Below are 19,792 nucleotides of genomic sequence, written 5' to 3'. Positions count from 1 at the left end.
AAGACTAAGAGAGATGGTGAGTGAAATAACCATATACTCAGAAGGATGAATATGGTGACATGAATCACCAATTCATGAGGTCAAGGTGATGATGGAAAGAAACGGAGGAGTGAGGTATGTATGATGAAATATAAATTGCTCTTCAAATAAGAGGTCAATTGGGAGTGGGTTGAAATACTCCCTGAGTCAAGGGTTTAGTTGAAAGGAGAAGGGAGTCCATTTGGAAGTATCAAATGATCATCCATTTGATCAAGAGTTGAAGAATGAGGGGATACAATGTAAGCCCCAGGAGTAGGAAAACCCAGAGCGCGCAGGTAAGAGGGGTTTATGTGCATGAGGTCACTACAAGGGACCGTGAGGTCGCCTCGCATTCCCAAGCATATGGGTAGGCCAAGCAACAGCTCGACACGCCCATGCACACAACACTCACCTCAAAGGCTCACGGTAGGCTTTCTAGGCCTGAGTGCTTCACCTTCCTGTGCACTTCACACATACACACACTGTGCACAGGATACAAGGGTAGAATACAGCTTGAATATCACAACATGACTATGTACGACACAAAAGATGGAAATAAGGTTCATATATATAGCAACGCTCTAATGAGCAAGATCCAAATGACACTCAGAGGACACATGTCCCAACATTACATCATACATAAGATAGCCAAATAGTCTGGGTACAGACAAGATCCAAATTGGACTAAGAGTCCTGAAGATAATCAAGCGGTGTTCCCATAACCAACATGCCACAGGCTGCTGCCTTAGGAACGATCCTGCTACGCAACGAAGTCGTCGTCCGTGAACTCGACAAAGTAGCCACCTGCGTACTGCTCATCATCTGTCGTACCTGTTTGTCGAAAACCGGGTTCCGGAAAAAGAGGGAGAAAAACGAGGGTAAGTACCAAAGGCACGTACTTGCGAGACAAGACCAGCTATGCTTGCTGGTGGGCGGTGTAAACTTCGCCCGGCTATATGTGGGGTTTAGCGGCAGCAAAGCACTAACCAATAGAGACACGCTACAACATTCATCTATCAGAGAAGGTGAGAGAGCGCATAATCTAGCAGTTCTATACTCTGCAAACATAACCCAGCCAATGCGATCCCCCTTCGCCAAGAGGTATTGCAAAGGCACACACACTTTTGAAAGAGTTTTATTGGCAAATTATTAGCAACATGAAATAAGGTGTAAGTTGTTCTATGATCGAGTTAAACATCTCCAAGTCGTCCATAACCGCGGACACGGCTTATCGATAAGATCTCACCCTGCAGGGATGCACTACTGTACCCATACACGCATGTCCGACTCCACAAGCAAGGGTTTTGAGAAAACTTGCCAGCGAAACCTCGCATCACAACTCCTCCCTTCACCACAGACCAAGTCCAAGAAGCCACCTATCTAGGTTAAAACCGTTTCAGAGCCCGATCGGAACTCCGACGCGAACCTAGCTGTTTGCGTCTACGGCTTTCGGATGGAAACAGTGCCCGCAGGATGAATCCATCCTCAGCAATACGTACCGCGCCTACGAGCGTGCAAGAGACAACAGGGTTACAAGGCACAAAAGGCTTCCCCAAAAATAACTCCATAACATCGGACCACAAAGAAACAAGCTTGCACGCCCGGGAGAAACAAAACTTTACGAACTAGTTGTGGCACTTGGACAATGGAAGCGGTTCCGGTAATAGGTCGAGGGGGGCCCCAGTGAAACCTCCCACGTGTGGTTAGTGCGCTCAGTCTTGGATCAGAAAACAAGAACTCGTCCTAATTATAAAATTGGACACAAGTGAGCCATGGTAAAACCAAATATACAGTTGACCCACCGATGCCTCTTCTTATCCATTTTAATATTAACATTAGGGTGAGCCATGATTATCCCCAACAACAGATATAGCAAGTAAACAACTACCCAACAAGATATCCCAAACATTTCGAGATATCAACAAGACCCTAAACTCGCCTACGACTCGCAAAGCTGGCAAACAACAAACAATGGGTAAGGCGAGGAGGTGTAATTCGGTAATATAGGGCAACAGGTGGAATAGGACACGTGACACAACAGAATCGCAACATAGGGATAGCAATAGGTCAAAAGAGCATGAAAATGTAAAATAGGTGAAGGGGTGGGCTCGCCTGTCAGATCAAAGGTAGAAGCACCGACACGATCCTCCTGGGGGTGCTCGTACTCCTGCTCGAACTGCTCTGCGTCGGTGTCTACTCGAGAAGAACCAAATAGCACATACAAGGAAAGTAAAGGCACAATCAATACAAGTATGAAATGCGCAATATGATGCATGAGGTGCAAGGGTTTCATACATAGCAAAATTAAGTGGGGTGTTCAAAGGTAGCATGAAATGTTAGAACACCCACACATGGCATTTAGTTCTTTGATACAATTTCCAAAAAGGTGGTTTAGTGCGCCGGCCAAGATTTGAACCATGGGCGCCCTGGCAGATGAAAAGGAGCGGTACCAGTGTGCTGCTGTGAAGATTTTGTACAGATACGGGGTCTAGGCAAAATATGGTGTAAGCAAAGGATAAGCGAAAAATTGTCACCGAAAACCGAAAAACGTGACAGTGCAGTTCCTGTAGGTAGCGATACGCACGGATATTAAAGTCGTGGCTGCGACGAATATATGCGTCGATTTGCAAAAAGAAAACCACCGTGGTGTAGCTGGATGTGGGAAGTGTCTAGTGGTTCCTTTGGTTCGTGCTGAGAAGGAGTGCAACGTCGGTGAGACTCGTCGGAAAAACGGAACGTGACACGGTGAGGAACAGTGAATCGAAAGCGAACTTAGAAATCGTTTTTCTGGACCAGACTTTGAACGAGGATGGCGTCGTCTACAGCCGATGAAAACGAGTGCTTCCAAAACGAAAGTTGTAGCCTTCACTCTCAGCTATCCAACGGTGTGAAGAACACGTGCTGGAGTACCCTGTGCTAGCAATGAGATGCGTCGGAAGGCGGAGCCACAACACACACGACGAACAGCAAAAACTGCCAACATATTTTCGGGTGAACTTTGATTGACGATGGCGTCGCGAATATCGCACCGTTTTGGATGATTCAAAAACTGAGATGTAGCCTGAGATGTTGTGCATCTAGAGGTACAAAGATCTCGTCTTTGGAGAGGCTTGTAACGCCGGGTAAAGCGCCGGAAGATGGTGCCGTGAGGAAACGAAACTGGGTGTTTCATATTTCGTTTTCGGTTTCAACAATCTTCCTCGATCTCGTTTCCTTCCTCTCGTTTCTGCCTCGATCCGATGATGCTTTGGCATGCAGGGGAAGGAGAGGAAGGTGGGGTGCTCACCGAGGTTTGCTTGGTGTCGAGAGAGGGAGGCGGAGGAGGTGCTGGCCGGCGTAGACGAAGGGGACGGCCGGGCTGATGTTGGACAGGAAGAAGCTCCGCGTCCTTGTGCAGCCTGCCGTCCTTGGAGCTCCGAGGAGGAGATGCAGGTCGAGGAGGGGATGATCGGGATGTGTCCCGTGCTCGGGTACCGGCGAGAGGGGTCATGGTACTCATGGCGGCGGTGGTGGCCGGCGGTGTGCCGCGGTGGTTTGTCCGGGGAGAAGTGGCGGCGGCTTCTCGGCTTGGAGGAGGAAGAGAGGTAGGGTTCTTGTCGGGGTTGGTGAGGAGGAGGGGAAAGTGGTGAACAGGTGGAGATGCTCACGCTACGGCGTGCTCCTGTACAAGAAGAAAAGACCAGATGGAGTCGTTTGTTTGGTCAATTTGGGTCCGGTTAGAGGTAGGACTAGAGTTGGGCTAGCTTATTTTTTTTCTTTTATTCCTTTTTCTTTCTCAGATTTTATTTGAACCATTGGAAAACAAATTTGGATTTGAAACAAAGATAGAGACAAGTGAGAGGAATAGTTTCAACATAAATATTTTTATTTGTAAACAAGACAAACATTTTGAACATTGCAAATACATGCTTAAGTTGATTAATTGCAAAGTAAGATATTAAAGAGAGGGGTTTAATATCAACCCATATTTACTAGAAAAATTGGCATGACATTTTTGAAAAAGGTCAAGTGGTAGGAAATAGGTTTAGGCTTTGGCTTTTCTTGTAACATCACAAGTGGTGAGATGAAACAAGAGGAAGAAGGAGGGAGAACAACACTTAAAATAAAGAACAACAAAAACCAAAATGCAATTTGATAAAAAACCAAAGGTGACATGATATGACATGCATGATGCAAATATGATGCATAAACATGGAAAGTAAAGATGGTAGCTCACTTGGGATGTTACAAACGCCCCCCCTTGAAGGAATCGCGCCCCGAGATTCTCAGGTAGAAGAGAAAAAGGACGGGTACTCGGAACGGAGTTGATCTTCACGTTCCCAGGTTGCTTCTTTATCAGAATAGTGCGACCACTGCACCTTGAGGAACTTGACAGAGTTGTTGCGAGTTCGACGTTCAGCTTCATCAAGAATCCGAACGGGATGCTCTTTGTAGGAGAGGTCTTCTTGGAGGTCAATGGACTCGTGATCAACTGCACGGCCCGGATCTTTGAAGCACTTCTTGAGCTGTGACACGTGGAAGGCATCGTGCACTTTTGAGAGCTTCTCAGGAAGTTCAAGGAGGTAAGCGACTTCACCACGCTTTGCTAGAACTTTGAAGGGACCAATGTATCTTGGCGCCAGCTTGCCTTTGATACCAAAGCGATGAGTACCCCTCATAGGAGTAACACGAAGGTAGGCTTGATCACCAGGATGATATAACATATCACGGTGCTTGCTATCATAATAGCTTTTCTACCGAGATTGTGCTATCTTTAGATTATCACGAATGATTCGCACCTTTTCTTCAGCCTCGTTGATGACATCGGGGCCAAAGATTTTCCTTTCACCGGTTTCAGACCAGTTTAGAGGTGTTCTGCATTTGCGACCATAGAGAGCTTCGAAAGGTGCCATGCCCAAACTTGCTTGATAGCTGTTGTTGTAGGAGAACTCAGCGAAAGGAAGGCATTCTTCCCATTTCATGCCGAAGGAGATAACACAAGCACGGAGCATGTCCTCAAGAATCTGATTGACTCTTTCAACTTGCCCACTCGTTTGTGGATGGTAAGCTGTGCTGAAAAGCAGATTAGTTCCCATAGCCTTCTGAAAGATTGCCCAAAATATGTAAGTTAAGATGCTTCCACGATCAGAGCTTATTTCCAAGGGAACACCATGAAGAGAGACGATCTTTGCGGTGAACAGCTCACCCCACTGACGAGCAGAGAATGTTTCTATCACAGGAAGGAAGTGAGCGACCTTGGAAAGGCGGTCGCTCACTACAAAGATAGCATCATTGCCTTTGCGAGACTTTGGAAAACCAGTTATGAAGTCCATCTCAATCTTATCCCATTTCCACTCAGGAATCTTCAGGGGTTGGAGGACACCGCAGGTCTCTCGATGTTACGCTTTAACACGGCGACGGACATCACACTCGAGACATAGCGAGCAATATCACTTTTCATCCTAGTCCACCAATAGGTAGACTTGATATCGAGGTACATCTTTGTGTCGCCTTGGATGTATAGAAAGAGGAGTGTCATGAGCTTCTTTGAGAATGAGGCTTCTCGTGTTTGAATCCTTTGGAATAACGATTCGACCTTGGAAGAAGAGAGTTCCTTTGTCGTCGATAGAGAAGGACTTGTACTTGGGCTCGTGCATGTTCTCTTTGATGTTTTTGATACAACCATCTCTTAGTTGTCCTGCTCGTATCTTATCTTCAAGAGTTTGCGTGATCACCAAGTTTGCAAGGTAGCCTTGGGGAACAAGCTCAAGATTCAATTTCCTGAATTCTTCATAAAGAGCAGGTTGACTTTCTTGAATCATGAGGTTGTTGCAATAGGACTTGCGACTAAGGGCGTCACCATGACATTAGCTTTGCTCGGAGTGTAGCTGATAGAGAGATCAAAGTCCTTGATGGTTTCCATCCATCTCGTTTGACGGAGGTTCAAGTTGGGTTGTGTGAAGATGTATTTGAGACTCTTGTGGTCGGTGAAGATCTCACATTTGTTGCCCAACAAGTATTGACGCCATGTTATTAAAGCATGTAACACTACTGCAAGCTCAAGATCATGTGTGGGATAGTTGAGTTCATGCTTTTTCAATCGACGAGAAGCATACGCCACAACTTGACGTTCTTGCATGAGGACGGCACCTAGTCCATGAAGAGAAGCATCACGTAATATCCGGAAAGGTTTAGAAGTATACGGAAGAACAAGGACAGTGTGGAAGTGAGCTTACGCGAGGAGGTCAAAACTTTCTTGGCATTGAGGAGACCAAAGGAACTTCTTGTCTTTCTTCAGGAGATCGGTAAGAGGCTTGGTGATCTTGGAGAAATTCTCAACAAAGCGACGGCAGTAACTTGCCAAACCGAGGAAACTTCTCACTTGCTTGACATTCTTCGGAGGAAGCCATTCAACGATTGCCTTGACTAAGCCAGGATTGACAAAGCAATGCCTTTTCCAGAAATGACATGGCCAAGATAGACGACTTGAGGAAGCCAGAATTCGCATTTGGAGAACTTGGCATAGAGGCGATGTTCACGAAGCTTCATGAGGATGAGGCGAAGATGCTCTTCATGCTCCTCATTGGACTTGGAGTAGACAAGGATATCATCGAGATAGACTACCACAAACTTGTCGAGGTACTCCATGAAAATGTAGTTCATCAACCGAGAGAAAGTGGCGGGAGCATTGGTGAGACCAAAGGACATGACAGCAGTATTCATAGAGGCCATACCGAGTTTTGAAGGTCAGTCTTGGGTACATCCTCCTTGCGGATTTTGATTTGGTGATAACCACTTCTCAAATCCATCTTAGAGAACACAGTTGCACCCGCAAGCTGATCAAATAGCTCATTGATGCGAGGAAGAGGATATGTATTCTTGATCGTTTTCTCATTGAGAGGACGGTAGTCAACCACCAATCGATCGCTTTATCCTTTTTCTTGACGAAGATGGTAGGACATCCCCATGGAGAAGTGCTTGTTGAATGAAACCAAGTTTTTGCAACTCGTTAAGTCGCTTCTTGAGTTCAGCCAACTCATTTGGACCCATTTTGTATGGCCGCTTTGAGATAGGAGCTGTTCCGGGCTCTAGTTCAATGACGAACTCAACAGCCACTGTCAGAGGCATACACGGAAGTTCTTCGGGAAAGACATCGGGAAAGTCGCAAACCACCGGTATAGACTCAAGCTCCTAAGAGAGCTAGGATTCAAAGCGAAGAGCCGAATCAAGGTGTCTCAGAAGGTGAATAGACTATGTGGCCTGTCGAAGTAGGAAGAGAAACTGAATGCTTGGCACAATCAATTACAGCTTTGTTGGCCTTCAACCAATCCATGCCGAGAATGACATCAATGTCTGAATTGCCGAGAGCTATGAGTGAAGCAAGAAACATACGGCTTCCGATGAGAATTTGATTCCCATGGCTTATCTTGGAAACTGTCATCTGCGCTCCCGGGGAGTTCACCATGAGCTTATTGGGCAAAGGAACCAAAGGCAAACCATGAGATAGAGCAAACTTTTGAGAGACAAAGGAAAGTCTTTGCTCCGTATCAAACGAGAACTTTTCTTTGAGATCGAGTTCACGGGAAGAACACCAAGCACGATGTCGGGTGCCCTTTTAGCTTGGACAAATTGTGACATTGTTCACCCATACACTTCTCGTACCGTGCTTATTGTTATAGTTGAAAGCCTTTGACGGAGCAGGAACACGAACCATCGCCTTTGTTGGAGGGCAAGGTTGTATTGGAGGATGCTTGTTTTGGGGACAGTGAATTGAAATATGTCCCGGATCACCGCACTTGAAACATGCTCTTGAGGAAGGATTAGGACCCATTGGTCTTGCTAGAACTTCAGAACTAGGCCTTTGCTGAGCATCAACACGGTGACTTTGCTTAGCTTGACTGCCAGACCTTTGATGAACTTGAGAGGCCCTTGGAACAACAACATGGGTGGGAGGGCGGGAAACAAAACCACTCGGTTCAGGCATGTACGTGGGTTGTGCAGGAGCAGCATAAGGAACCCAAATCCTACGTTTCCGAGGAGGCATAGCAGTTGTTGAGGAAGAAGCTGCTTCACGAGAGCGCTTACGAGACTCTTCTAGCATTGCACGACCATACTCTTCTTGGAGCGCTGTGTTAACGAGCTCCTCGAAGGTATTGCACTTGACCAAGAGTATAGCATACTTGATCTCTGGGTTCAGGCCTTTGCGAAACATGGCTTGCTTTTTGGCATCCGTAGATACCTCATCTCCAGCATAACGAGCCAGTTTTAAGAAAGCATCTCTATAAGCCAAAGACAGTTGTTGTCGCCTTGAGACAAATTGCGTAACTCTTCTCGCTTTCTCTCCATGATGTCAGTCGGGGATGTGATGACGCTTGAAGAGTAGTCAAACTCATCCCAGGTAGTGATTGCATCTGGTGCTTTCATCAGCAGATGATTGTCCCACCATGCGGCTGAGACTCCACGAAGAAGATAAGTCACATAAGGAACACGGTCCTCATCAGCCACATGTGCCACACTGATAGTCTTGTTCATCTCGCGTAACCAATCATCAGCATCAATTGGCTCTGCGGTGACATCAAAAGTGCGCGGGTTGAGCTGGAGAAACTCTTGAATAGTGACACGTGCATTGCCACCATTGATTCTATCCTGGTTTAGCTGCATCTGATTTAGGACTTGCGCCATTTTAACTAGAGCTTGGTCCATTTCAGGTGGAGGATCATCTTCACCACTCTCCATTCTGAGTAAAGACACCAAGGTTAGCACAATCATGGATAATGAAAAACCCAATATTAGTGCTTAACGGGAACTTCAGAAGATAACAAGAGACATGACATAGCTATCATCAATGTACAAGAATTCAAGCACACGAGAACTAGCCATAACATGTAGAAGGTTAGAAGGATAGCAATAAGAATATTTCACAGATCTCGCAAGATAGTGATATGTAGCTATACAGAACTTTAGCATTAACAAGTGTCAATAACTTAGGTCGTGTTGACACTAGTTATGCATATTGGAGGAGAACAACAAGGTAAAAGCTTGACGAAACAACTCCGGAGAAGGAAGGTTGATGTATGCACCGGAACAAAGAAGTGGTCGAGATAGCACCAACACAACAGAGAGAGCATGTTGGCATGAAAATACCAACATTGCAAAGGAACAGATTATATGGTGGAGATTGATAGCAGATGATATTGAAGTAACCATAGTACAGAAAATTTTCAAAAAACACTTTTCCCTATGGCACTATGGTTTCCCCGAACACGTCCAAACCTAGGTGAAACAAGATAAGAATAGAGTAAAACCGTTACACGTCCTTACCAGAGGGTGGGTGGGTGGGGTAAGAAATAAAAGCAGAATTCCTACTCTCGCGCATAATTTTTCCTATGTAGCTACTAAAATATGAGTTTCTAGACACAACTTCGTCCGCTGCAAGGGCTCCTAAAGCGATCCCCGCTCTGATACCAAGTCTGTAAGCCCCAGGAGTAGGAAAACCCAGAGCGCGCAGGTAAGAGGGGTTTATGTGCATGAGGTCACTACAAGGGACCGTGAGGTCGCCTCGCATTCCCAAGCATATGGGTAGGCCAAGCAACAGCTCGACACGCCCATGCACACAACACTCACCTCAAAGGCTCACGGTAGGCTTTCTAGGCCTGAGTGCTTCACCTTCCTGTGCACTTCACACATACACACACTGTGCACAGGATACAAGGGTAGAATACAGCTTGAATATCACAACATGACTATGTACGACACAAAAGATGGAAATAAGGTTCATATATATAGCAACGCTCTAATGAGCAAGATCCAAATGACACTCAGAGGACACATGTCCCAACATTACATCATACATAAGATAGCCAAATAGTCTGGGTACAGACAAGATCCAAATTGGACTAAGAGTCCACGAAGATAATCAAGCGGTGTTCCCATAACCAACATGCCACAAAGTCGTCGCCTTAGGAACGATCCTGCTACGCAACGAAGTCGTCGTCCGTGAACTCGACAAAGTAGCCACCGCGTCTTGCTCATCATCTGTCGTACTGTTTGTCGAAACCGGGTTCCGAAAAAGAGGGAGAAAAACGAGGGTAAGTACCAAAGGCACGTACTTGCGAGACAAGACCACGCTATGCTTGTCGGTGGGCGGTGTAAACTTCGCCCGGCTATATGTGGGGTTTAGCGGCAGAAAGCACTAACCAATAGAGACACGCTACAACATTCATCTATCGGAGAAGGTGAGAGAGCGCATAATCTAGCGCTTCTATACTCGCAAACATAACCCGACCAATGCGATCCCCTTCGCCAAGAGGTATTGCAAAGGCACACACACTTTTGAAAGAGTTTTATTGGCAAATTATTAGCAACATGAAATAAGGTGTAAGTTGTTCTATGATCGAGTTAAACATCTCCAAGTCGTCCATAACCGCTTATATTACCCGCTTATCGATAAGATCTCACCCTGCAGGGATGCACTACTGTACCCATACACGCATGTCCGACTCCACAAGCAAGGGTTTTGAGAAAACTTGCCAGCGAAACCTCGCATCACAACTCCTCCCTTCACCACAGACCAAGTCCAAGAAGCCACCTATCTAGGTTAAAACCGCTTTGCAGCCCGATCGGAACTCCGACGCGACCTAGCCGCTATGCGTCTACGGCTTTCGGATGGAAACAGTGCCCGCAGGATGAATCCATCCTCAGCAATACGTACCGCGCCTACGAGCGTGCAAGAGACAACAGGGTTACAAGGCACAAAAGGCTTCCCCAAAAATAACTCCATAACATCGGACCACAAAGAAACAAGCTTGCACGCCCGGGAGAAACAAAACTTTACGAACTAGTTGTGGCACTTGGACAATGGAAGCGGTTCCAGTAATAGGTCGAGGGGGGCCCCAGTGAAACCTCCCACGTGTGGTTAGTGCGCTCAGTCTTGGATCAGAAAACAAGAACTCGTCCTAATTATAAAATTGGACACAAGTGAGCCATGGTAAAACCAAATATACAGTTGACCCACCGATGCCTCTTCTTATCCATTTTAATATTAACATTAGGGTGAGCCATGATTATCCCCAACAACAGATATAGCAAGTAAACAACTACCCAACAAGATATCCCAAACATTTCGAGATATCAACAAGACCCTAAACTCGCCTACGACTCGCAAAGCTGGCAAACAACAAACAATGGGTAAGGCGAGGAGGTGTAATTCGGTAATATAGGGCAACAGGTGGAATAGGACACGTGACACAACAGAATCGCAACATAGGGATAGCAATAGGTCAAAAGAGCATGAAAATGTAAAATAGGTGAAGGGGTGGGCTCGCCTGTCAGATCAAAGGTAGAAGCACCGACACGATCCTCCTGGGGGTGCTCGTACTCCTGCTCGAACTGCTCTGCGTCGGTGTCTACTCGAGAAGAACCAAATAGCACATACAAGGAAAGTAAAGGCACAATCAATACAAGTATGAAATGCGCAATATGATGCATGAGGTGCAAGGGTTTCATACATAGCAAAATTAAGTGGGGTGTTCAAAGGTAGCATGAAATGTTAGAACACCCACACATGGCATTTAGTTCTTTGATACAATTTTAGTTTGGTTAAACCAGGGATGATGCTAATGATGCATGACATTGTTAAATTTGAATTCCTCTCACTTTTCTGATAAATTTCGATATAAAGTTTGTCAAATTCGGAGTTGTAGACAGGAAGTTATGAATTATGCAACAATAATCAAGTTTAGTCCAGATTTGAAATTGACACAATTTTAGTTGTTCAAAAGATAAAACAGATTTTATAAACATTTAGATTAGGTTTTTCTAATACTCCTGGATATCAAGTTTGTATGAATTGGAGTTTATAAAGTAGGTTTTTAAAACGAAACAGAAAGGTGCTGGGAGCAAAAACAATACAACAGTAAGGGATAAAGAAATTTTCCAAAAAGGTGGTTTAGTGCGCCGGCCAAGATTTGAACCATGGGCGCCCTGGCAGATGAAAAGGAGCGGTACCAGTGTGCTGCTGTGAAGATTTTGTACAGATACGGGGTCTAGGCAAAATATGGTGTAAGCAAAGGATAACTGAAAAATTGTCACTGAAAACTGAAAAACGTGACAGCTGCAGATTCCTGTAGGTAGCGATACGCACGGATATTAAAGTCGTGGCTGCGACGAATATATTCGTCGATTTGCAAAAAGAAAACCACCGTGGTGTAGCTGGATGTGGGAAGTGTCTAGTGGTTCCTTTGGTTCGTGCTGAGAAGGAGTGCAACGTCGGTGAGACTCGTCGGAAAAACGGAACGTGACACGGTGAGGAACAGCTGAACTGAAAACTGAACAGAAACTGTTTTCTGGACCAGACTTTGAACGAGGATGGCGTCGTCTACAGCCGATGAAAACGAGTGCTTCCAAAACGAAAGTTGTAGCCTTCACTCTCAGCTATCCAACGGTGTGAAGAACACGTGCTGGAGTGCCCTGTGCTAGCAATGAGATGCGTCGGAAGGCGGAGCCACAACACACACGACGAACAGCAAAAACTGCCAACATATTTTCGGGTGAACTTTGATTGACGATGGCGTCGCGAATATCGCACCGTTTTGGATGATTCAAAAACTGAGATGTAGCCTGAGATGTTGTGCATCTAGAGGTACAAAGATCTCGTGCTGGAGAGGCTTGTAACGCCGGGTAAAGCGCCGGGAAGATGGTGCTGTGAGGAAACGAAAACTGGGTGTTTCATATTTCGTTTTCGGTTTCAACAATCTTCCTCGATCTCGTTTCCTTCCTCTCGTTTCTGCCTCGATCCGATGATGCTTTGGCATGCAGGGGAAGGAGAGGAAGGTGGGGTGCTCACCGAGGTTTGCTTGGTGTCGAGAGAGGGAGGCGGAGGAGGTGCTGGCCGGCGTAGACGAAGGGGACGGCCGGGCTGATGTTGGACAGGAAGAAGCTCCGCGTCCTTGTACTGGCCCTGCCGTCCTTGGAGCTCCGAGGAGGAGATGCAGGTCGAGGAGGGGATGACTGGGATGTGTCCCGTGCTCAGGTACCAGCGAGAGGGGTCATGGTAATCATGGCGGCGGTGGTGGCCGGCGGTGTGCTGCGGTAGTTTGTCCAGGGAGAAGTGGCGGCGGCTTCTCAGCTTGGAGGAGGAAGAGAGGTAGGGTTCTTGCTGGGGTTGGTGAGGAGGAGGGGAAAGTGGTGAGCAGGTGGAGATGCTCACGCTACAGCGTGCTCCTGTACAAGAAGAAAAGACCAGATGGAGCTGGCTGTTTTTGGCTGGGCTGGTCCGGTTAGAGGTAGGACTAGAGTTGGGCTAGCTTCTTTTATTTCTTTTATTCCTTTTTCTTTCTCAGATTTTATTTGAATCATTGGAAAACAAATTTGGATTTGAAACAAAGATAGAGACAAGTGAGAGGAATAGTTTCAACATAAATATTTTTATTTGTAAACAAGACAAACATTTTGAACATTGCAAATACATGCTTAAGTTGATTAATTGCAAAGTAAGATATTAAAGAGAGGGGTTTAATATCAACCCATATTTACTAGAAAAATTGGCATGACATTTTTGAAAAAGGTCAAGTGGTAGGAAATAGGTTTAGGCTTTGGCTTTTCTTGTAACATCACAAGTGGTGAGATGAAACAAGAGGAAGAAGGAGGGAGAACAACACTTAAAATAAAGAACAACAAAAACCAAAATGCAATTTGATAAAAAACCAAAGGTGACATGATATGACATGCATGATGCAAATATGATGCATAAACATGGAAAGTAAAGATGGTAGCTCACTTGGGATGTTACATACAATGTGGTAGATCAGATATGTACACAAGATGTGCAAGAGTGATCATTTGAAATGGATTTATTTGAAAGGTATATGGAACACCTCAATTGTTTAGGGACAATTGGGAATGAACTCAAGTGGAATGGAATTTGAAAATGTTGAGAGAAAACTAGTTGGAACATAGGAGTTCAAAATATTCTACTTACTTTCCCAAGTAAAGTAGAGTTTTTCTCAAAAGTTAAATAAACAAGAGGAAAACAAGAAATGGTATAGGTACCATAAACAAGCTTTTTGTTAAAACAAGGCAAAATAGAAATAATGTTTTAGAAATCAGTAATTGGTAGAAATGGGATGAAAAACAAAACCCATTTCAGTTCTTTGTTTTGTTTAAAGAAATTTCTTGAAAATATTTAATAAAACTGGAAGTAGTTTTGTGATCAAAACTAGAGAAGGAAAACAATAGGGTTTTTGAGGAGGAAAAACTAATTTAGGGAGGAGTGTTCTCAAGGGTAGATGATGGCTACAAAATGTATCCATCATTCCCACTCTTGGTTTTGTGAAGATTAAACTTGAATAAAAACAAGAGGTAAAAGTAAAGAAAGTGATCTAGTGCAGAAACACTGGAGAAGGTATGAGATCAAGTTGAATATAGGAGTTGCAAGGATAGACTGAGACATGCAAGACGTGGAGGTTGAAGAGGATGTTGCATAGATGAGATCCATGCATTGAAGTCAACAACAACAACAGTGGTGGGTGCTTAGAGATCAACTGCCAAAAATTGGAATCCTTGAAGTCTGACAAAACAGATTGTTGACTTGGCCTCAAAACCATCAAGGATAAGAGAGTATAGAGGGATTTAGTTCAAGGCAAGGACATGGTTGAGAAGTGCTCAAGATATGGTAGATTTAGGACCAAGTGCATTGCTTTAGATTACAAGGGAAAGATATGATAAGGAGCAGATGATTCCAAGTTTTGAATTAAGGATGATTTGAGCTAGATTGCACAAACAGGAAAATCAAGATGGCACACTCATGTTGCTCTCAGGAGAAGGGTTTCATGCAGCAAAAAGGAAAACAACTTTTCCTAAGTCACACATGTGTTTTTATTAGGTGAATTGCTTGTATTACCACTAGGGGTGTTGTTCTATGAGGTGGCTCAAGACAAAACTCAACAAGCAATCAAGACAATACATCTACCAACAGATCAAAGCAATTCATCACAACAAACAGATCAAGGCAATTCATCTAATTAGTCTTTAGAAAAAGTTTTTGTTCCCCCTAATTTTTGCAATAAGGACAATTAATTAAGGTTGCAAAAGTTGGGGTGTTACAGGGGCCCTGGTGGGGCGAGACAATAGGGGCGCGGCCCCCCTCTTGGCCGCGCCGCCACCATGTGTGGTGGCCCTGGGCCTCCCCTCTGGTCTCACTCTGGCTTTCTGGAAGCTTCAGGGAAAAATAAGGTTATGGGCGTTGATTTCGTCCAATTCCGAGAATATTTCCTTACTAGGATTTCTGAAACCAAAAACAGCAGAAAACAGGAACTGGCACTTCGGCATCTTGTCAATAGGTTAGTTCCGGAAAACGCATAAAATCATCATAAAGTGTGAACAAAACATGTAGGTATTGTCATAAAACAAGCATGGAACATCAGAAATTATAGATACGTTGGAGACGTATCAGCCCCCTCCCCACAAGGCGGCGCGGCCAGGGCAGGGCCCGCGCCGGCCTATGGGGGGCCATGGCGGCTCTCCTCGGCTCCTCCTTTTGGCTGGCTCATTCTTCTGGAAAAATAAGATCTTCGATGTAATTTCCGTCAATTGTTGATCTCCAGAAATATTGCATTCTGACGGTGCTTTTTCCAGCAGAATCCTGACTCCGGTGAATGATTCTCCAATAATCATGAAACATGCAAAATAGGTGATATAACATAAGTATCATCTCTAAATATGAAATATATCAATGAATAACAGTAAATTATGATATAAAATAGTGATGCAAAATGGACGTATCAACTCCCCCCAAGCTTAGACTTTGCTTGTCCCCAAGCGAAACTGAACTCAGTAAACAAGACCACATGTTTATGGAGTGAAGAGTCGATAAATAAAATACGGACAAGAAGCATCATATTAATTCACACAAGACATTCTAGTGAACAACTGCTGCGCGTAGTAGACGTATGTCTTTCCGTTCAACACGCGTCCGTTGGGAACCCCAAGAGGAAGGTGTGATGCGTAGAGCAGTGAGTTTCCCTCAGTAAGAAACCAAGGTTTATCAAACCAGTAGGAGTCAAGAAGCACGTCGAAGGTTGATGGCAGTGGAGTGTAGTGCGGCGCAACACCAGGGATTCCGGAGCCAACGTGGAACCTGCACAACACAACCAAATTACTTTGCCCCAACGTGACAGTGAGGTTGTCAATCTCACCGGCTTGCTGTAAGAAAGGATTAGATGTATAGTGTGGATGATGATGTTTGCAGAGAACAGTAGAACGAGTATTGCAGTAGATTATATTCGATGTAAAGAATGGACCGGGGTCCACAGTTCACTAGTGGTGTCTCTCCCATAAGATAAATAGCATGTTGGGTGAACAAATTACAGTTGGGCAATTGACAAATAAATAGGGCATGACCATGCACATACATGTTATGATGAGTATTGTGAAATTCAATTGGGCATTACGACAAAGTACATAGACCGCTATCCAGCATGCATCTATGCCTAAAAAGTCCACCTTCAGGTTATCATCCGAACCCCCTCCAGTATTAAGTTGCAAACAACAGACAATTGCATTAAGTATGGTGCGTAATGTAATCAACAAATACATCCTTAGACATAGCATTGATGTTTTATCCCTAGTGGCAACAGCACATACACAACCTTAGGGGTTGCTATCACTCCCCCAGATTTAATGGAGACATGAACCCACTATCGAGCATAAATACTCCCTCTTGGAGTTACAAGTATCAACTTGGCCAGAGCCTCTACTAGCAACGGAGAGCATGCAAGATCATAAAAAACGCATAGATAGATTGATAATCAACATAGCATAGTATTCCATATTCATCGGATCCCAACAAACGCAACATGTAGCATTACAAATAGATGATCTTGATCATGTTAGGCAGCTCACAAGATCCAACAATGATAGCACAATTAGGAGAAGACAACCATCTAGCTACTGCTATGGACCCATAGTCCAGGGGTGAACTACTCACACATCACTCCGGAGGTTACCATGGTGGTGAAGAGTCCTCCGGGAGATGATTCCCCTCTCCGGCAGGGTGCCGGAGGCGATCTCCTGAATCCCCCGAGATGGGATTGGCGGCGGCGGCGTCTCTGGAAGGTTTTCCGTATCGTGGCTCTCGGTACTGGGGTATTCGCGAGGAAGACTTTAAGTAGGCGGAAGGGCGGAGTCGGAGGGCTGACGGGGGCCCCACACGCTAGGGCCGCGCGGGCCCCCCCTGGGCCGCGCCACCCTAGTGTGGCGGCGCCTCGTCGCCCCACTTCGGTTCCCTTACGGTGTTCTGGAAGCTTCGTGGAAAAATAGGCCCCTGGGCGTTGATTTCGTCCAATTCCGAGAATATTTCCTTACTAGGATTTCTGAAACCAAAAAGCAATGACAAAGACAAGCGGCTCTTCGGCATCTCGTTAATAGGTTAGTGCCGGAAAATGCATAAATATGACATAAAGTATGTATAAAACATGTGAGTATCATCATAAAAGTAGCAGGGAACATAAGAAATTATCGATACGTTGGAGACGTATCAGCATCCCCAAGCTTAGTTCCTACTCGTCCCGAGTAGGTAAACGATAACAAAGATAATTTCTGAAGTGACATGCCATCATAATCTTGATCAATACTATTGTAAGCACATGTAATGAATGCAGCGATTCGAAGCAATGTAAATGCAATGAGTAAACAATTGAATCATATAGCAAAGACTTTTCATGAATAGTACTTTCAAGACAAGCATCAATAAGTCTTGCATAAGAGTTAACTCATAAAGCAATAAATTCATAGTAAAGGCATTGAAGCAACACAAAGGAAGATTAAGTTTCAGCGGTTGCTTTCAACTTATAACATGTATATCTCATGGATATTGTCAACAAAAAGTAATATAATAAGTGCAATATGCAAGTATGTAGGAATCAATGCACAGTTAACACAAGTGTTTGCTTCTAAGATAGAAGGAAATGGGTGAACTGACTCAACATAAAAGTAGAAGAAAGGCCCTTCGTAGAGGGAAGCATTGATTGCTATATTTGTGCTAGAGCTTTTATTTTGAAAACAAGAAACAATTTTGTCAACGGTAGTAATAAAGCATATGTATCATGTAAATTATATCCTACAAGTTGCAAGCCTCATGCATAGATTACCAATAGTGCCCGCACCTTGTCCTAATTAGCTCGGATTACCTGGATTATCATCGCAATACATATGTTTTAACCAAGTGTCACAAAGGGGTACCTCTATGCCGCCTGTACAAAGTTCTAAGGAGAAAGCTCGCATTGGATTTCTCGCTTTTGATTATTCTCAACTTAGACATCCATACCGGGACAACATAGACAACAGATAATGGACTCCTCTTTAATGCATAAGCATTTAGCAACAAATAATATTCTCATATGAGGTTGAGGATAGTTGTCCAAAACTGAAACTTCCACCATGAATCATGGCTTTAGTTAGCGGCCCAATGTTCTTCTCTAACAATATGCATACTCAAACCATTCAACTCATGGTAAATCGCCCTTACTTCAGACAAGACGAACATGCATAGTAACTCACATGATATTCAACAAAGTGTAGTTGATGGCGTCCCCAGGAACATGGTTATCGCTCAACAAGCAACTTAATAAGAAATAAGATGCATAAGTACATATTCAATACCACAATAGTTTTTAGGCTATTTGTCCCATGAGCTATATATTGCAAAGATAAATAATAGAGATTTTAAAGGTAGCACTCAAGCAATTTACTTTGGAATGGCGGAGAAATACCATGTAGTAGGTAGGTATGGTGGACACAAGTGGCATAGTGTTTGGCTCAAGGATTTTGGATGCATGAGAAGTATTCCCTCTCAATACAAGGCTTAGGTTAGCAAGGTTGTTTAAAGCAAACACAAGTATGAACCGGTACATCAAAACTCACATAAAAGACATATTGTAAGCATTATAAGACTCTACACTGTCTTCCTTGTTGTTCAACCCTTACTAGAAAATATCTAGACCTTAGAGAGACCAATCATGCAAACAAAATTTTAACAAGCTCTATGTATTTCTTCACTAATAGGTGCAAAGTATATGATGCAAGAGCTTAAATATGAGCACAACAATTGCCAAGTATCACATTATTCAAGATATTATACCAATTACCACATGTAGCATTTCCCGTTTCCAACCATATAACAATTTAACGAAGCAGTTCAACCTTCGCCATGAATATTATGAGTAAAGCCTAAGGACATATTTGTCCATATGCAACAGCGGAGCGTGTCTCTCTCCGACACAATGAATGCTAGGATCCAACTTTATTCAAACAAAACAAAAATAAAAACATACAGACGCTCCAAGCAAAGCACATAAGATGTGATGGAATAAAAATATAGTTTCATTAGAGGAACCTGATAATGTTGTCGATGAAGAAGGGGATGCCTTGGGCATCCCCAAGCTTAGACGCTTGAGTCTTCTTGGAATATGCAGGGATGAACCACCGGGGCATCCCCAAGCTTAGAGCTTTCACTCTCCTTGATCATATTGTATCATCCTCCTCTCTTGATCCTTGAAAACTTCCTCCACACCAAACTCAAAACAAACTCATTAGAGGGTTAGTGCATAATCAAAATTCACATGTTCAGAGGTGACATAATCATTCTAAACACTTCTGGACATTGCACAAAGCTACTGAAAGTTAATGGAATAAAGAAATCCATCAAGCATAGCAAAACAGGCAATGCGAAACAAAAGGCAGAATCTGTCAAAACAGAACAGTCCGTAAAGACGAATTTTATAGGTGCACCAGACTTGCT

General features: G+C 44.1%; 1 long non-coding RNA gene across 2 annotated transcripts; it reads right to left on the bottom strand.

The window, feature by feature from the left end:
- Positions 1-568: 568 nt before the first annotated feature.
- On the bottom strand, positions 569-13,247 carry LOC139838872 (uncharacterized). Of its 2 annotated transcripts, XR_011756708.1 has the most exons (4): positions 12,842-13,247; positions 11,322-11,402; positions 2,131-2,211; positions 569-849 (listed from the first exon to the last, which is right to left on the bottom strand). It is a non-coding gene; the product is annotated as an uncharacterized lncRNA (long non-coding RNA). The 2 variants fall into 2 exon arrangements; XR_011756707.1 differs by lacking the exons at positions 11,322-11,402; positions 12,842-13,247 and adding an exon at positions 3,305-3,466.
- Between the last annotated feature and the right edge of the window lie 6,545 nt (positions 13,248-19,792).

Source organism: Lolium perenne, chromosome 1, assembly GCF_019359855.2.
Source record: "Lolium perenne isolate Kyuss_39 chromosome 1, Kyuss_2.0, whole genome shotgun sequence".
NCBI classification, from domain to species: Eukaryota; Viridiplantae; Streptophyta; class Magnoliopsida; order Poales; family Poaceae; genus Lolium; species Lolium perenne.
The sequence above is the reverse complement of the archived record's forward strand: the minus strand, read 5'-3'. Positions and strand labels throughout refer to the sequence as shown.